We start from the raw sequence: 20,824 nt of genomic DNA on the forward strand, positions 1-20,824 counted from the left end.
GTTTAATTGCAAGATAACATTTGTGAAAGGATTCAGGGAAACCGGTTAGCCGGACTTGAGTTCTGGAGGTTGAGAACACAGTGCTTCCACTCTGATGGAGGGACGGGGATATTGTAGTCTGAGCTGTGGTGTTGGCTTGTCACTGGCAAGACTGTGATGGATCCTGTGATTGTGAAAGTGTTACACCCTTCCTTGGTGGGAGATAGCCGATATATATATATATATATATATATATATATATATATATATATATATATATATATATATATATATACAGCTCCGGGGAGAACCTTGAGTTTTCTCTGAGGTACGTTTATTGTCTTCTCTGAGGATGAGGGTCCCCATTCCAGCCATAGAGGTGGTACTTCCCTATATATAAATATATATATATATATATATATATATATATATATATATATATATATATATATAGAGAGAGAGAGAGAGAGAGAGAGAGAGAGAGAGAGAGAGAGAGAGAGAGAGAGAGAGAGAGAGAGAGAGAAGTGGTGCGTTGAGGTATATGTAGAGACAGAGAACGTTATCTATGGAGGCAAATAAGGGAATGTATGAAAGAATAGTGGTACCAACACTCTTATATGGGTGTGAAGCTTGGGTTGTGAATGCTGCAGCGAGGAAGCGGTTGGAGGCAGTGGAGATGTCCTGTCTAAGGGCAATGTGTGGTGTAAATATTATGCAGAAAATTCGGAGTGTGGAAATTAAGAGAAGGTGTGGAGTTAATAAAAGTATTAGTCAGAGGGCTGAAGACGGGTTGTTGAGGTGGTTTGGTAATTTAGAGAGAATGGATCAAAGTAGAATGACATGGAGAGCGTATAAATCTGTACGGGAAGGAAGCCGGGGTAGTAGGGGTCGTCCTCAAAAGGGTTGGAGGGAGGGAGTACAGGAGGTTTTGTGAGCGAGGGGCTTGGACTTCCAGCAAGCGTGCGTGAGCGTGTTAGATAGAAGTGAATAGAGACGATTGGTATATCTACATTTGTATATCTACCATTTCCTTGGAAAATTAAATAGCTTAGCCCATTCTATAAACTTTACTGTTGAGTTTGAAGAAAATAACTCATTGTCTTTTCTAGATGTTTTAATTATTAAGGGTAATAATGAATTCAAATTTAAAATTTACAGAAAACCTACAAATAACTGTTCCTATGTCCACTATTATTCCTCGCATCAAGATAGAGTCAAACTGTCTGTTTTCTCATCACTGTTTTTGAGAGCTTTACGAATTTGTAGTCCTGAGTTCATAGATGAGGAAATATCCAAAATTTATGAAATAGGTAATGATTTAAAATACCCAAGAAATGTAATTGATAAATCTTTTAAAGTTGCTAGAAATACTTTTTACAATCCAAAAAGGGACAACCAGCCTTATTCAACTAAAAATATGTTGGTTCTCCCTTACCATGAAAACTTGGTTGATATGCCTTCTCTTCTTAAGACTTTTAATATTAAAGTTGTATTCAAAAATCTTGATACAGTAAAAAAACTTTTGATAAAGAATTCCCCCCAAAATGCTGATGGATGAGTCTATAAGATTCCTTGTAAAATTTGCGATAAAGTTTATTACGGTCAAACTGGTAAAAATCTCGAACTAAGATTAAAACAACATAAATATAGCATTAGAACTGGACAAGATTCCAATGCTCTATTTATTCATGTAAGAGATTTTAACCATCCAATTGATTTTCAAAAAGTTGAGAAAGTAGTATCAAGCAAGTCCATGGTCGACAGGAATATAATTGAATCTTGTTTCATAAAAAGCAGTTTTGACAATAATATGAATATTTCCTTTGGTTTATATAAATTAGATCCATTTATAATTAATAGAATTTGGGAAGAATTTAATAATACACTTGACAAATAATTTTTAAATTTTCTTGGGTAGAATAGTTTGTGGGGTGAGTTGTGCAAAGGACCTATCCAAGTTGGGTCGGCGCGCGTCAGGTGTTTAACCGTTGTGGGATCTGATAGTGAGGTGCTGGCCTGACCCCTTATATAGCTTCCTTGGATGCTTTACTTTCATAGTTCCTTGATAATGTGAGTAGTCACGAAAGCGCTTGGAATTTCTTTATTTTTTTCAGAGTGGTTGTTTTGCATATTCCGAAATCACCTGTTTACTGTGATCTTATTGCATATATATATATATATATATATATATATATATATATATATATATATATATATATATATATATATATATATATATATATATATATATATATATATATATATATATATATATATATATATATATATATATATATATATATATGTCGTGCCGAATATGTGAAACTGGTCAATTAGCAAGAACTCATTTAAAATTAAGTTCTTTCTAAAATTTTCTCTTATACGTTTAAAGATATATTTTTTTTCATTAATGTTAATGTAAAAATTTTTAATTTTGCACCAAAAGAATCTTAGAAAACTTACGTAACCTTATTATAACAAGAGCAATTTATTTTAGCCTAACCCAATTAAATATATTTTAGATTTGTTTACAGCAATTTAATACTAAACAAACCTAGTGAAATATATTTTTTTCGTTAGGTTCAGAATGATTTTGGCGAAATTATTGCATAAATAAATTTTCACTTGTCCTATATGGCAAGATGAGCGTTGCTATTTAAGCCAAGATCGCAAGTTCTGCCTATTCGGCACGACATATATATATATATATATATATATATATATATATATATATATATATATATATATATATATATATATATATATATATATATATATATATATATATAATGTTTTCTATGTTAACATTTATAAATAAACAGAATATATTTGCAGAAAAACACAAACATGAATACAATGGTACAATGTATTAAAGATCATGAATTTCCTCCAGCTTCTCCGAAGCCGGACGCGAGCCAAGTATGCAGCAAGCATTTACCCTCTGGATGGCCATGCTGAGACGCTGGAACATGAAAGTGGCTGCCCTTGGTCCCTGGTGGTGTTGATGATGATATATATATATATATATATATATATATATATATATATATATATATATATATATATATATATATATCAAGAACAACACCGCGACTGGCCATGGATTCAAACCAAGGTTGTTTTGGCCCTGCCATTGTGGTGAGCGTAAAACACATGACGCCTTAACCCACAGGACCACACACTCGTACAAGAACCAAGCACCCAGCCAAGCTAGGTATGTTACTCCTAGTCCTAGGACTTACAGTGGTGTGGGAGACTCTAGGCTAATTTCATTCTTATCCTCGTTTGGTGTATTATATATCCAAACAGGATATATATTATTGTGACTAGGAACAAGTGGTATTGAACCAATAACAACACCGCGACTAGCCAAGAATTCGAACCAATGTCGTTTTGGCCCTGCCATTGTGGTGAGTGAAAATCACATGACGCTTTAGCCCACAGGACCACACAATCCTAAAATCCACAAGATCCTTAAGTCTGCCAGTCACAGTGCTTTTATTCATTCAATACCACTTGTTCCTGGTCACAATAATATATGTTCTGTTCGTAGAGGCTGGTACACCAAACAAGGATAAGAATGAAATTAGCCTAGAGTCTCAGTACGCTGAGGTCAGTGGTCACGTGTGGTCATACCTGCCTAAACTCTTTGGAGTTAGCGTGGGCTGTTACCAAGCACCATGGCTTGTTGTTGTGTTTTAAAATCTCAGGTTCAAGTGTTGAAGGAGATTCTACTTCTTCAGGAGGAAAATAGGAGGCTGAAGCTTCGCATAGATGAGTTTGGGAGCGAGTGTGAGAAGGATTTAGCTGGTAAGGAGGAAATGGTCACCAGCAGTGATGGTGGCAGCCGCTATAAGTAGCAAGTGGTTCACAGTTCAGGAGGAAGGAAGATGAGAGTTAATAGAGAAGATGTGAAGGTAGGAAATAGATTCTCTGTTCTCCAAGACGAGTGTACTTCAGTGGTTGGTGAGGTTGAAGGTACCACTGATTATTCTGCTAATCAAGGTAAGAATATTTTAATAGTAGGTGATTCTCAGGTAAGATATATGGACCGTGCATTTTGTAACAGAGACAGAAAGGTCAGACAGAGAGTGTGTCTTCCTGGAGCTGGTGTTGGCGACATAGTCAGCAGGTTGGATAATATTATGGCAGGTAATGGGAACAAGCCCATTATCTGTCTTAGTGCTGGGGATAATGACATTGGGAAGGGCAGGAGAGAGGTGTGCTGGATAAGTACAGGTCAGCCATAGAAGTAGCTAGGTGACATAGTCAACAGGTTGGACAATATTATGGCAGGTAATGGGAACAAGCCCATTATCTTAGTGCTGGGGGCAAGGACACTGGGAAGAGGAGAGAGGAGCTGCTGGATAAGTACTGGTTAGCCATATAAGTAGTTAGGTCTAAGGGAGGGATCCCAGTCATATGTAGCATCTTGCCTAGAAATGGAGTGGGCAATGAATGGATGTCTAGGGCAATTGGTATAAATTGCTGGCTATACAGGTACTGCAAGGAACTTGCAATCCCATTCAATGATAACTGGGACCTATTCTTTGGCAAACGTGATATGTATGCAAGGGATGGGGTTCATCTCTCTGGGGATGGAGTGGTTGCATTAGCCAATTCAATTGAGAGGGTAATTGATGACTTGTCTAGGAATTTAAACTGATAGATTATAGAGGTATGGGTGTTTGTGGGAAACAATCAGGCTGCAGCATCAGGGTTAAAAACAGCAGTTATTACCGGGATACCTCAGGGATATGTTTAAAAGAAAATATTCAAAATAAAGTTGCTAGTCTTGGCAAATCAATTGATCTTGGGTGGCATTGAAAATTGGGTTGGGCAAATGTTTTGTTAGTGGGATGAATTGTAAAGGACCTGCCTAGTATGGGCCAGCAGGCCTCCTGCAGCGTTCCTCCTTTCTTATGTTCTTATGTTCTTATCAACAAACAAAGAGAGATAGTAAAGGGCAACGAGTGACTAGCTCACTTAAGGTTTACTATACAAATAGTAGGAGTCTAAGAAATAAGATAGATGAGCTAAGATTACTTGCAAGTGTAGGTAATATAGATATTATTGGTATAATAGAGACCTGGTTCAACCTGAAAGATAGAGAAATGCCTTCTGAATGCAACATAGAGGGTTATAAACTATTCCACACTGATAGGGTCAACAGGAAGGGTGGTGGAGTGGCGATGTATGTCAGAGAAAATTTAAATTGTTGTCTTAGACATGATATAAGATTAGAAACATCGAACACAGAATCTGTTTGGCTACAGTTTCTCGAGGGATGTGACAAATTAATTTTGGGTGTGATTTAAAGGCCCCCAAACCTTGATAGGGAGTGCAGTAAGCTGTTAAGGGACGAAGTTCATAAGGCATCTAGATATGAAAATGTTGTGATAATGGGAGATTTTAACTTTAGACAAATTGATTGGAACAATATGACAGGAAATCTTGAGTCTAGTGACTTTCTTGATACGGCTTTTTAGAACAGGTTGTGACAGAACCAACTAGAGGAAACAATCTGATTGACTTGGTTCTTGCCAACAAAGATTCACTAATTAATAATCTTGAAGTTAATGATGAGCTTGGGGAAAGTGATCACAAATCACTTAGTTTCAATATATCATGGAATTACCCAGATAATTGCAATCAAATCTCTGTCTCAGATTTTCGCTTGGCCGACTGCATGGGATTGAAAAATTACCAGGGTGGGCTAAATTGGGATGTCCTGACTATGGGTCAGGTAGGTGATCTTGGTTGCCATTATGACGTTTTTCAGAGCATAGACAACTTTTGTTCCGAGTAGGGAAATTAGATCTAACAAAAATGATCCCCTCTCATCGGTCAAAAGAGAGGCGTATATAGGTGTATCGAAAGAGGGGATGGGCAGTTAAGAAATCAATATATTCAATTCAAGAGAGAAATAAAGAAAGGAATAAGAAAAGCAAAAAGGGATTATGAGGATAATGTCGCAAGGGATTCAAAGAGTAACCCAAATGGGTTCTTTCAGGTATACAGAAGTAAGATTAGGAACAAGGTTGGCCCACTTAAGAGTAACTCTGGTCAGATCACTGACAGTGATAAGGATATGTGTGAAATTCTCAGTACCTACTTCCTCTCAGGTTTCACCCAGGAAAATACTAGCGATTTTCCTGAAATAATAGATTATACAGAACAGGACGATAATAAATTTTGCACGATTGCGGTAACTAGTGACATGGTCCTCAGACAAATAGAGAAACTAAAACCTAAAAAATCCCCAGGTCCTGATGAACTGTTTGCAAGGGTGTTAAAGTAATGTAAAGAGGAACTTAGCATACCTTTGGCTAATCTTTTTAACATATCACTACAAACTGGCATAGTGCCTGATAAGTGGAAAATGGCAAATGTAATACCTATTTACAAGGCAGGTGACAGGTCCTTGGCTTCGAACTATAGACCATAGTGGAAAAATTTATGGAATCAATAATTGCCGAAGCAATTCGTAGCCATCTTGATAGGCACAGATTGGTTAATGAATCTCAACACGGTTGAGATTCATTAACCTGTCTTACGAATTTACTAACTTTTTTCACTAAGGTGTTTGAGGAGGTAGATCATGGTAATGAATATGATATTGTGTATATGGACTTCAGTAAGGCTTTCGATAGAGTTCCACACCAGAGGCTGTTGAGGAAACTTAAGGCATACGGAATAGGAGAATTTTTTCCCTGGGTAGAGGCATGGCTGACAGATAGACAGCAGAGAGTTTGCATAAATGGGGAGAAATCAGAATGGGGGCACGTCACAAGCGGTGTTACTCAGGAGTCAGTGTTGGGCCCGTTGTTGTTCACAATTTACATAAACGACATAGATGAGGGAATATATAGCGACATAAGCAAATTTGCTGATGACACCAAAATAGGCCGTCCAATTCATTCTAATGAGGACACTAGAGGACTCCAGGATGATTTGAATAGACTGATGTAATGGTCGGAGAAGTGGCAGATGCAGTTTAATATTGACAAATGCAAAGTTCTAAATGTTGGACAGGTAAATAACCATGCCACATATCAACTAAATAAGGTAGATCTTAATATTACTGAGTGCGAAAAGGATTTAGGAGTTCTGGTTAGCAGTAATCTAAAACCAAGACAACAGTGTATTAGTGTTCGCAATAAAGCTAACAGAATTCTTGGCTTCATATCTAGAAGTATAAATAATAGAAGTCCTCAGGTTGTTCTTCAACTCTATATATCCTTGGTTAGGCCTCATTTAGACTATGCCGTTCAGTTCTGGTCACCGTATTACAGAATTGATATAAATGTTCTGGAAAACGTACAGAGGAGGATGACAAAGATGATCCCATGTATCAGAAATCTTCCCTATGAGGATAGACTGAGGGCCCTGAATCTGCACTCTCTCGAAAGGCGTAGAATTAGGGTGGATATGATCGAGGTGTATAAATGGAAAACAGGAATAAATAAAGGGATGTAAATAGCGTGCTGAAAATTTTCAGCCTAGACAGCACTCGCAGCAATGGTTTCAAGCTGGAAAAATTCAGATTCAGAAAGGACATAGGAAAGCACTGGTTTGGTAATAGAGTTGTGAATGAGTGGAACAAACTCCCGAGTACAGTTATTCAGGCTAAAACGTTGTGTAATTTTTAAATATAGGTTAGATAAATACATGAGTGGGTGTGGGTGGGTGTGAGTTGGACCTGACTAGCTTGTGCTGCTGGGTCTGGTGCCGTGCTTCTTCCTTGAGTGGAGGCGACCAGACTGGGTGGGTCATTCTTCTAATTCGGGGGGGATGATTCATTGATCTTATCCTGGGGGGGACATGGACCTGCTCTGCATGGGTCAGTAGGCCTGTTGCAGTGTTCATTTTTTTTATGTTCTTCTAAGTGAAGTCTTTCTTGGTGCGGAACTTGAGCATCACGTTCCTTAAAAATATTCTTTGCCTGATTCATCCATCTCTTGCCTTCTGTCCAGTCACTTCAGTGCAAGTTTCAGTCATAAATTTTATCCCTCTCTCAACAGCTTGAGTGTTGTAGATGAATGGTTCACAGAACCGACACGTTGATAAATTAGACACATGTGCAACTCTTGGGTATCGTTAATAAGGAAACGTTTCGCCTACACAGTAGGCTTCTTCAGTCCATACAAAGTAGAAACGTGAAGAACAGGAGGAGAATGAGGTAATCAGTCCCTCATCCTTGAGTCGATGTGGTTAGTCCATCAGTCTTGAATAGAATACGGCAGATGAGCGGAGAAGCAGCTTATAAACCGTATGGCAGGAGAGGTGCAGCAGTCGTAGGTGGTGTCACATTTGCCCAATGTGGAAGTAGGTCGTGCCCAAGGGTTAGGCAAGCGAAGAATTCCCAAAAATTAAAATCCCAAGAAGTTGCAGTGTCTGACAGGATTGTAGATGAATGGTTCACAGAACCGACACGTTGATAAATTAGACACATGTGCAACCCAACCCAAGAGTTGCACATGTGTCTAATTTATCAGCTTGAGTGTTGTTTGGCCACTTGAGAACCTCCAGTGGGATCTCAGTAATTTTTAGAACCTGTTGATCTGATAGAGAATCAATGAAAGTAGGCTCAGTTTTGAGTTCAGTCTTCCAGTCGATCATGGAATGATAGTTCTTTGCTTGCCACTTTAGTTTGTGAATCACTACTTTTCTTGAGCTGACGATAGGAGCCACATTGTCATTCTCTTCATCTTCGCTACTATCATCAGTGTAGATTAACAAGTCCTCATCAACAGCATCTGCAGAATCTTCTCCATCCTCATCAGAGCTCTCAGTACTTTCTTCTGTCTGCTGATTCTCTTCTCTAATATTTCTTATCGTTGAGACAGCTTTGTCTCTCACAGTCATGTCTTTATCAGCGCACATACCAAGAAGCAGTTGATCTCTGCAAACAAAGTAGGAATTTCTTTGGACAGTCTTCTTCACTATCTTCTTTTCTTCACTGTTCATATGTCTCATAAACTGCAGTGACTGGAAGACGTTCTTTGGACCGCGTGCGACATAATGGTGCAGCTTGATGTAGAACCACATTGGAGCATTGAACTTTAAAATCATAATGACGACTCTTTTCAGCTCCTGACTGGGTCTTGATGTTGCCATATACAGCCTAAGGATCCTACTCTATAACGTATTCCACCGGGACACACACGATGGACCTGGTTCAAGAGCAGTCAAGTCATCATCAACCACACCTGTGATCACTCCTTTGCAAATCCTATACAAGTATTTCTGGTCCCAGGACAGATCCTCTGCCACTTTGTCATTCAGAGAAGGGAAATCAGTGAAACTGACTGGCTGGAAAGCAACAACTGGCAGCTAAGACTGAGGATCCTTGATTTGCTTGCCAGTGGGACCTCTCCAATGCTAAGGACCACTTGGTTTACTGTCATAGTGGTAGAAAACAGCCCGGAATGGCAGCTCATTTCCATGAAGCTGACAGATGAAATAATGAACCGGATGACCAAGCAACATTTCAAGATGATGAATGGTTCCATTGTTACCTTCGACATTTACCCTGGTTCCGTCACAACCAACACATACGAGAGGCTGCCAAGTTAGTTTCAGTTCCACCAGAAATGTATAGTCTTGGCAGTCTCCTTTCCATGGCCTGACTTGGGAGTCACATGAGTGAAATATTCAGTGCCGGACTCCACCATGATGATGTAATGATCTTTCATCAATATCTTTGGACTACATTTCTTGATCTTCTCATTCTTTGTCATTACGCGAGTGGAGGTCTCACCATCAAAATACAGTGACGTGATATTTTCCAAGTTTGCTAGCTCATTTTCTTGCCTCTCCATTCGGTATTTGTTTCTGGCATTTCGTAACTTCTGTGGTCCAATAATTTGACTTTTGTCGTCCTTGGTGATGATGGTATAGTCCATTAAGGTGGCGGTAACAATGGCAACTCCAGCATAATCACTGATCAAGTAGCCGTCACATGTGGCTGCCAGTGTGGGGAGTCTTGTTCTGTTCTACTGTGAGCTGCTGGCGGTCAGACCACTCAAGACATAGCATCAGTATCGACAGAAGGGCAATCTCTGGCATCATCTGAAATATCGTCAGAATCAGAAACTTCTCCAGCAGCCGGTTCATTCTGTCTTCCTCCAGCTGCATTCTGGCTCTGACTGCATCCTGCTCCTCTTTTACCGTCACTCTATCCCACATCCACCTTACTGTTATGCCAACACAGCCAAATTTCATCTTCTTATCGCCTCTCAGGTCAAGGACCTGTACCTCACGTTTAGGAACTTTCACTTCACAAGCCAGGTGGTATCCGTCACACTCCTTTATTTTGCAGCCTACATGTTGACAGGAGCAGCAGGACAGAAACAACTACATTCGTTCATTACTTCCTGAAATATAGCTTTTTTGGAGGCATTTTTGTTCATATTAAGCTCTGTTCCCCTACTGTACAATTCCCTCAGTCTTTCCTCAATAGTTTTCAGGCTAAGAATAGGAATAATCTTTCTGTCTCCAACTGATTTCTGCCATAGTTCAGAACAATCCTTAGCTGCTGTCTTGATAATCACTGAAACATCAGTAAACTTCATCACACTTATATCGCCAGCAGTTCCTTAACATATCGACACTGGACTGAAGTGTGTTCAGAGGAAGAACACTGACATGGCCAACACTGACATGGCTATTCTCGTTGACATTGTAGCCATCTCAGTAGTAAAGCATATAAGTAGTCAGAGTATCTGAAAAGAGAGAAAGTTAGCTAATATTTACAAATACTGCAGAGTACATAGATACAGTATATAAAACACTGCGCTGCGCTGCTCAGTAATACAGACATATTCCAAAATTTCACTCACAATTGCTGTATACTAAACCTCAACCAATCAACGTCATATTTGGCACTGAATCTTAGAAGCAAATCAGGAACGATGTCTGAAGATTGAAACTCGGACAAAAAATTCAGTGCTTCCCAGCCAGCCTCTCTCTAAGTCAGTTAACATGTTACAACACCTGCCTTCTTTAAAGCCAGTCTACATGTTACAAAACCTGTCAGTCAATATTTTACAACACCTGCCAGTCAACATGTTACAACACCTGAGAGTCAACATGTTACAACACCTACTCCCTCCTAAGTCTGTCAACACACTTTACAACAACTGCCAGTCGACATGTTATAACACCTGCCAGTGAACATGTTAAAACACCTGCCTCTTCCTAAACCAGTCAAAATGTTACAACACCTGCTAATCAACATGTTACAAAACCTGCCAGTAAAATGTTACAACACCTACCTCCTCCTAAGTTAGTCAACACATTACAACAACTGCCAGGCAACATGTTACAACACCTGCCAGAGATCATGTCACAGTACATACCTCCTTCTAAGCGAGTCAACATGTTACAGCACCTGCCACTCAACATGTTACAACATCTGCCAGTCAACATGATACAACACCAACCTCCTCCTAAGTCAGCCAACACATTACAACAACTGCCAGTCAACATATTACAACACCTGCCAGTCAACATGATACAACACCAACCTCCTCCTAAGTCAGTCAACACTTTACAACAACTGCCAGTTAGCATGTTACAACACCTGCCAGTCAAAATGTTACACCACCTGCCAGTAAAGATGTTACAAGACCTGCCAGTATACATGTTACAACACCTACCTCTTCCTAAATCAGCAAACACTTTACAACACCTACCAGTCAACATGTTACAACACCTGCCAGTCTACAATGTTACAACACCTACCTCCTCCTAAGTCAGTAAACATGTTACAACACCTGCCAGTCAACATGTTACAAGACCTGCCAGTCAACATATTACAACACCTACCAGTCAACATGTTACAACACCTGCCAGTCAACATGTTACAAGACCTGCCAGTCAACATATTACAACACCTACCAGTCAACATGTTACAACACCTGCCAGTCAACATGTTACACTTGCGAGTCAACATCTTACAACACCTACCTCCTCCTAAGTCAGTCAAAATGTTACAACACCTGCTAGTCTAAATGTTACAACACCTGTCAGTCAACATGTTAAAACACGTGCCAGCCAACGTGTTACAACACCTGTCAGTCAATATTTTACAACACCTGCTAGTCAACATGTTACAACACCTGCCTCTTCCTAAGCCAGTCAAAATGTTACAACACCTGCTAATCAACATGTTATAAAACCTGCCAGTAAAATGTTACAACACCTACCTCCTCCTAAGTCAGACAACACATTACAACAACTGCCAGTCAACATATTACAACACCTGCCATTCAACATGTTACAACACGTTCCATTCAACGTGTTACAGCACCTACCAGTCAACATATTACAACACCTACCAGTCAACATATTACAACACCTACCAGTCAACATATTACAACACCTGGCAGTCTACATGTTACAACACTTACCTCCTCCTAAGTCAGTCAACATGTGACAACACCTGTCAGTCAGTATGTTACAAAACCTGCCAGTCTACATGTTACAACACCTACCTCATCCTAAGTCAGCCAAAATGTTATAACACCTGCCAGTCAACATGTTATACCACTTGTCAGACAACATGTTACAACACCTGCCAGTCAACATGCTACAACCCCTGCTAGCATCATGTTACAGCACCTGCCAGCTACCATCTTACAGCACCTACCAATCAACATATTACAACACCTGCCAGTCTACATGGTACAACACTTACCTCCTCCTAAGTCAGTCAACATGTTACAACATCTGCAAGTCAACATGTTACAAGACCTGCCAGTCTACATGTTACAACACCTACCTCATCCTAAGTCAGTCAACATGTTACAACACGTGCCAGTCAACATGTTACAACAACTACCTCCTCATAAGTAAGTCAACATGTTACAACACCTGCCAGTCAACATGTTACAACACCTGCCAGTCAACATGTTGCAATACCTGCCAGTCAACATGTTACAATACCTACCTCTTTCTAAGCCAGTCAACATGTTACAACACCTGCTAGTCAGCATGTTACAACACCTACGAGTCAACATGTTACAACACCTGCCAGTCAACATGTTACACTTGGAAGTCAACATGTTACAACGCCTACCTGTCAACATATTGCAACACCTGCCAGTCAATTGTTACAACACCTGTCCGTCAACATGTTACAACACCTGCCAGTCAACATGTTACAGCACCTTCTAGTCAACGTGTTACAACACCTGCCAATCAACTTGTTACAACACCTGTAAGTCAACACGTTGCAACACCTGCCAGTCAACATGTTACAACATCTGCCTCCTCCTCAGTCAGTCAACATGTTACAACACCTGCCAATCAACATGTTACAACACCTACCAGTCAACTTGTTACAACACCTGCCAGTCAACATGTTACAACACCTGCCAGTGAACATGTTACACCTGCTAGTCAACGTGTTACAACACCTGCCAGTCAACTTGTTTCAACACCTGCCAGTCAACATGTTACAAAACCTGCTAGTCAACGTGTTACAACACCTGCCAATCAACATGTTACAACACCTGCCACCCAACATGTTACAACACCTGCTAGTCAACATGCTACAACACCTGCCATTCAACATGTTACAACACCTGCCAGTCAACATGTTACAACACCTGCCAGTCAACTTGTTTCAACACCTGCCAGTCAACATGTTACAAAACCTGCTAGTCAACGTGTTACAACACCTGCCAATCAACATGTTACAACACCTGCCAGTCAACATGTTACAACACCTGCCATTCAACATGTTACAACACCTGCCATTCAACATATTACAACACCTTCCGGTCAACATGTTACAACACCTGCCTCCGACTGAGCCTGCCTTCTACTCGCCATACACCTCCCAGAATTACTTACCCGGAATAATTTTCCGTTCATCCTGCAACCCTGCAAAACAAAGAAAGAATTAAGGTTAAGAGAGAACTGAGTATCTACTGAGTCACAAGCTGTTTATCTCGCTACTGTACCCAATTTATTAAAAATAATTGGTGCACTTAATTACGTTTATTTGTTTCGGTCTCTGCGTGATCCGAGGAAGGTTTATTTCATAGGCAATATACCTTAGTTACATGTGTCCCTCGTATCCCATAATCCTAGTCACATGTGTAAGCACACACCTACGTAGTGCTGGATGTATTTATGTATTTGTGTATGTATGCATGCATGTGTGTATGTATGTATGTATGCCTCATGTTTGCTTGTGTGTGCATTTGCATACATGATTATGTATTCGAGATTGCATACTTGTATTATGTATACATATACATATGTAAACATGTGAACATATATACTTGTGTGCTTTTGTATTTGTACTTGTCCATATGTAAGTATATTCGTGTGCATATATATGCACACGAGGAGGGGTGTTAACGATGCAGTTTTATAACTGTAGCATAAGAGTGTCTCTGGCAAGACAGTGATGGAGTGAATGATGATGAAAGTGTTTCTTCTTCGGGTCGCCCTGCCTTGGTGGGAGACGGCCGATGTGTTAAAAAAATATATACACATGAAAAGTAAAACTGAGTCGGGTCAAAGATTTAATTAGTAAGAGAATTTAGAAATATTTATGTCGTGCAATGCCATCTCTGTGCCACCGTGCACGTCGGAGGAGCAGTACACAGTGCGACATGACTTGCAATTGCAATAAGTTGTCACCTGAACAATATTATCCCAATTTCTTTAATTAATTGCCAATTATGCAGACTAATTTTAATCTGAACTTTCCACTAAGTAAGATACACTAGCTATGAAGTATGTCTGAAGTTTCTCTATGTGAGTGGAGGATGGCCGAGAAAGTCCTCTCCTTCAAGAAGTTTGTAATGGACCTCAGTTGATAACCTCTTAAATCAAAAACATAAAGTTGGTACAGTATTCCTGTCACCAAGAATTGTCAAAGGCTTTCTCGTGTGTCCAAAAGCAGCAATAACAACAACGTGATATCCTTCAAGCTGAGGCCTGAATGATATCACGTTATGTTAATGAGTTAGACACGTCTTCAACAGTTAGGCTTCTTTATTATTGAAACGTTTTAACACTAAATATACCTAACTGTTGCAAATGTGTCTTACTCATCAACTTGTCTGTATTTTACACCATTTTCAACACATCACGTTATAAACTCATTAAATGATATGTGAGAGTGGAAAGCAACACACTGTTGATCATTTCATAAATTTCTTGACTCTACGAAAAGAGGAAGACTTTAGCTAATTATTTAATCCATGACTGCAGAGGCAGTCACTTCGAGTAATAAGGCTTTGACTGACGTGTTAGGAAACATGAAAAAAGTCCAAATCTCGTTGTACAGTGAAAGCAACTTGATCAGATTTAACTGATTAAGATGGTGTAACATGCCATACTTCATTCCAGAAGGACCGTGAAAGTTGGAAAAAGTTATAAGAAACGGAATGTCCTTCAGTAGCAAAGTGTAGCGAGATAGACTCGGCCTTAGCTTTGTGGTGTAAGAAAATTGGGTGATAGCTGGCTGAGCGTTTACTGAATGCAAATCTGATGATGGTGTTGGACATGTCCACCCGGGTGTCGACAATGGCGTTGCAAACAGTAAGGGAAAAGATTGGGGGTGTCTGTTATGTTTCTTGGAGATTCTATGGACAGTGGTCCAGACCTGGGTCATTGATGTGTTTTTGGATAAATTTGGAAATAGATAACTCAGCAGCCGTAAGAAGTGTTAAAGTGGCATTGTGAACTTTGGAATCAATGTCATTCCAAAATATTTCAAGGTCGGTGGTTCTTGAGAAAAAAACCCCAATCTGAACTTACAACAGTGAACTGGAGGAGAACTAGAAGTATAAGAAATACAAGCAAGTATAAGAAATGCAGATCGGGAAATGGTTATAAGAAATATTACATAATCTTACGAATGGTCATAAGAAATCTTACCAGTGGGATTCCCTCAAGGAAGGTTCCTTGATGTTGGTGAGGGGCTCTTGATTTAGGGAATTGGATCTGTGCTCCAGTTCCCCGAATTAAGCCTGAATGCCTTCCTCATCCCCCTCCCCCCCGAAGGCGCTGTATAATCCTCCGGGTTTAGCGCTTCCCCCTTGATTATAATAATAATAACTAGTGGGATCATCTACATGGGTACCACTACGGTCGCTAAGAAGAGTGAGGTTTGAATGCATGACTATGTCTGCCATTTGTTTTCCTCTACACTTCGCCCTGAAGCATCCTCATTGATGATAAGTGAAGCCTATCAACATCCATCGCCTCTAACTTAGGACAGTAAACAGAACAAACAACCAGGAACGTGGTACTTAATTCTACATGTGAGTGAGGTGAGAGTTGCATTCAGTGATACCCCACTTGAAGACAATGTATTATGAGCAAAAGTGACGATCCATTGCCTTTCATCTCTTCTAAATCGGGGAACGGGATGGGTTTAAAACTCACAAGCCAGTGTGTTTAACCTCTCGCCCAGCTGGCAATAATAAGATTCGTCCTACTAGGTAAATTTCTATACTCCATAAGGAGGTTAGCACAGTCTACGACTGTTGTAGACAAATGACGAAAAGTCGACAAAGCTCTATCAGTAACGAAATTTGCGCATGTTTGTTCCTAAGACCACAACACTTTCACTTTAAGAGAGCGTACATGCTGATATACGTCGATTCCTGTCAGGGCGATTTGTTATTGATTTTTTTCTCACATGAGTAAGGATTGCAGGACAAATTCCGTCCCCTGCGAGTGATTCCAATACTGGAGCACGAATCACGCGAGACCGATCTCAACACAGAGGTCGACCTCGCAGGACCCGAGGGTGTTGGCTGAGATAAGACACACGAAGAAGCTGAAGAAGGAGGGATTTGCAGTTGTATCGTTTTTGTGCCTCGTTTGCCCTCCTTAGGACATGCGGGACGATCAGAAGTAAGGAGTGGAGACTTAGGTGGAGTGACAGCAAGAATAGCATTAAAAGCTCCTCAAAATAATATCTCCAGATTTCCAACATTTCCACCTCCCTAGGTTTTTCTCGGCTTACTAATCTCACTCCAAAACCTTTCCTTATTATGAGCAAAATTTATTGAATAAACCTCACCCACTCTCTTTCACCACTCTTAGAAGGAATGGAAGGTTGGGAAGACGCATGTTTGGAAGGTTAAGAAGACGCGTGTTTGGAAGGTTGGGAAGATACAGGAGTAAGGGGCAGTGTGTGTGTGCAAGTTTCAACATACCAGAGTGAGCTCGTGCAGCTGAGACTTAAGATTAATTGTTTTTGAGAGTTTTATGGGACACCTCAACCTTCTACCTGGGCTCACCATACGAGATGCTCATTATCGTAGACTTCCTTCTCAATCTTGTACCGGGGACAGTCCCGGTAAAAACTGGGATGGGCGCCATTGCAGTTAAGACAACTTTTAACTTGAGATGATCAGTCATCAGTCTCATGTCCTTCACTTCCACACTTTTCACAGAGAAGGTCAGCAGTGCGAGCCCCTTGACTGTGGCCATGTTTCTGGCAACAGGAACACAGTAAGAGGTGGGGTATCCAGTATATGAAGGTTGCTGTGCTCCACAAAAAAACCATACCCCCGGCCGGGATTGAACCCGCGGTCATAGTCTCAAAACTCCAGCCCGTCGCGTTAGCCACTAGACCAGGTTCAAGCCCGGCCGGGGGTATGGTTTATTTGCAATCGTGTCAACGATTTCTTGAAACGGCAGGGAGGGACTTGAGCTAGAGTTCGTCACGGCCACGCCCGTCTGTAAAAAATTTGTGGTCACAGAGGTGCCTGTGCTAACTCTATGGTGTAGCTAGTTGGATGAATCTTATTGTGGCTAGCTGGTCTAGTGGCTAACGCGACGGGCTGGAGTTTTGAGACTCTATGACCGCGGGTTCAATCCCGGCCGGGGGTATGGTTTACTTCCAATCGTGTCATTACGATTTCTTGAGTCTTGCTGTGCTCTGTAAAACCTGTAGCACAGTAAGTACCTTTGCGAGTGACACGAAGAGTTTGTGGTAAAGTTGTCACCTACAGACGGTGACAAGTGCTACCCAAAGCCTCGAATAACTGTCCATTCTTGCTTATATGCGCTTTTGTAGACGACAGAAAATTTGCCAGGCATTGTAAACATTGAACCATATTCAAAAAATTATTCGGCAAGTTATTAACTCTGATATTTGCTAATGAAATTTGTTAGGTTGAAGATAACTTTAACTAAATGCGTCCTAACAGCTAGTAAACATGGTTTCCCAAACAGCAAACAATGCAGAAATAATGCCTTGCTTTAAAAAAGAATCCATACCTAATGCTTCTAGTTAATACATATCTGATCAAGGCTAAGTTTATAGTACAGTTGATTAGCAAGGTTATATGCGAGGTACACTAGGCTTATAGTACAGATAATAAGCAAGGTTATATGCGAGGTACACTAGGCTTATAGTACAGATAAAAAAGGTTATATCGAGGTACACTAGGCTTATAGTACAGATAATAAGCAAGGTTATATTACACTAGGCTTATATACAGATAATAAGCAAGGTTATATGCGAGGTACACTAGCTAAGTTTATAGTACAGATAATAAGCAAGGTTATATGCGAGGTACACTAGGCTTATAGTACAGATAATAAGCAAGGTTATATGCGAGGTACACTAGGCTTATAGTACAGATAATAAGCAAGGTTATATGCGAGGTACACTAGGCTTATAGTACAGATAATAAGCAAGGTTATATGCGAGGTACACTAGGCTTATAGTACAGATAATAAGCAAGGTTATATGCGAGGTACACTAGGCTTATAGTACAGATAATAAGCAAGGTTATATGCGAGGTACACTAGGCTTATAGTACAGATAATAAGCAAGGTTATATGCGAGGTACACTAGGCTTATAGTACAGATAATAAGCAAGGTTATATGCGAGGTGCACTAGGCTTATAGTACAGATAATAAGCAAGGTTATATGCGAGGTACACTAGGCTTATAGTACAGATAATAAGCAAGGTTATATGCGAGGTACACTACACTAGGCGAGGTTATAGTACAGATAATAAGCAAGGTTATATGCGAGGTACACTAGGCTTATAGTACAGATAATAAGCAAGGTTATATGCGAGGTACACTAGGCTTATAGTACAGATAATAAGCAAGGTTATATGCGAGGTACACTAGGCTTATAGTACAGATAATAAGCAAGGTTATATGCGAGGTACACTAGGCTTATAGTACAGATAATAAGCAAGGTTATATGCGAGGTACACTAGGCTTATAGTACAGATAATAAGCAAGGTTATATGCGAGGTACACTAGGCTTATAGTACAGATAATAAGCAAGGTTATATGCGAGGTACACTAGGCTTATAGTACAGATAATAAGCAAGGTTATATGCGAGGTACACTAGGCTTATAGTACAGATAATAAGCAAGGTTATATGCGAGGTACACTAGGCTTATAGTACAGATAATAAGCAAGGTTATATGCGAGGTACACTAGGCTTATAGTACAGATAATAAGCAAGGTTATATGCAGATAATAAGCAAGGTTATATGCGAGGTACACTAGGCTTATAGTACAGATAATAAGCAAGGTTATATGCGAGGTACACTAGGCTTATAGTACAGATAATAAGCAAGGTTATATGCGAGGTACACTAGGCTTATAGTACAGATAATAAGCAAGGTTATATGCGAGGTGCACTAGGCTTATAGTACAGATAATAAGCAAGGTTATATGCGAGGTACACTAGGCTTATAGTACAGATAATAAGCAAGGTTATAAGGGTTATATGCAAGGTTATATGCGAGGTACACTAGGCTTATAGTACAGATAATAAGCAAGGTTATAAGTACACTAGGCTTATAGTACAGATAATAAGCAAGGTTATATGCGAGGTACACTAGGCTTATAGTACAGATAATAAGCAAGGTTATATGCGAGGTACACTAGGCTTATAGTACAGATAATAAGCAAGGTTATATGCGAGGTACACTAGGCTTATAGTACAGATAATAAGCAAGGTTATATGCGAGTACATATAATAAGCAAGGTTATATGCGAGGTACACTAGGCTTATAGTACAGATAATAAGCAAGGTTATATGCGAGGCACACTAGGCTTGTAGTACAGATAATAAGCAAGGTTATATGCGAGGTACACTAGGCTTGTAGTACAGATAATAAGCAAGGGTACAGATAATAAGCAAGGTTATATGCGAGGTACACTAGGCTTATAGTACAGATAATAAGCAAGGTTATTATAGTACAGATAATAAGCAAGGTTATATGCGAGGTACACTAGGCAGATAATAAGCAAGGTTATATGCGAGGTACACTAGGATTATAGTACAGATAATAAGCAAGGTTATATGCGAGGTACACTAGGATTATAGTACAGATAATAAGCAAGGTTATATGCGAGGTACACTAGGATTATAGTACAGATAATAAGCAAGGTTATATGCGAGGTACACTAGGATTATAGTACACTAGGATTATAGTACAGATAATAAGCAAGGTTATATGCGAGGTACACTAGGATTATAGTACAGATAATAAGCAAGGTTATATGCGAGGTACACTAGGATTATAGTACAGATAATAAGCAAGGTTATATGCGAGGTACACTTGGCTTATAGCACAGATAATAAGCAAGGTTATATGCGAGGTACACTAGGCTTATTAGGCTTATAGTACAGATAATAAGCAAGATTATATGCGAGGTACACTAGGCTTATAGTAGGCTTATAGTACAGATAATAAGCAAGGTTATATGCGAGGTACACTAGGCTTATAGTACAGATAATAAGCAAGGTTATATGCGAGGTAGGCTTATAGTACAGTACACTAGGCTTATAGTACAGATAATAAGCAAGGTTATATGCGAGG

The sequence above is a fragment of the Cherax quadricarinatus genome, chromosome 32 (genome assembly GCF_038502225.1).
Source record: "Cherax quadricarinatus isolate ZL_2023a chromosome 32, ASM3850222v1, whole genome shotgun sequence".
Taxonomy (NCBI): domain Eukaryota; kingdom Metazoa; phylum Arthropoda; class Malacostraca; order Decapoda; family Parastacidae; genus Cherax; species Cherax quadricarinatus.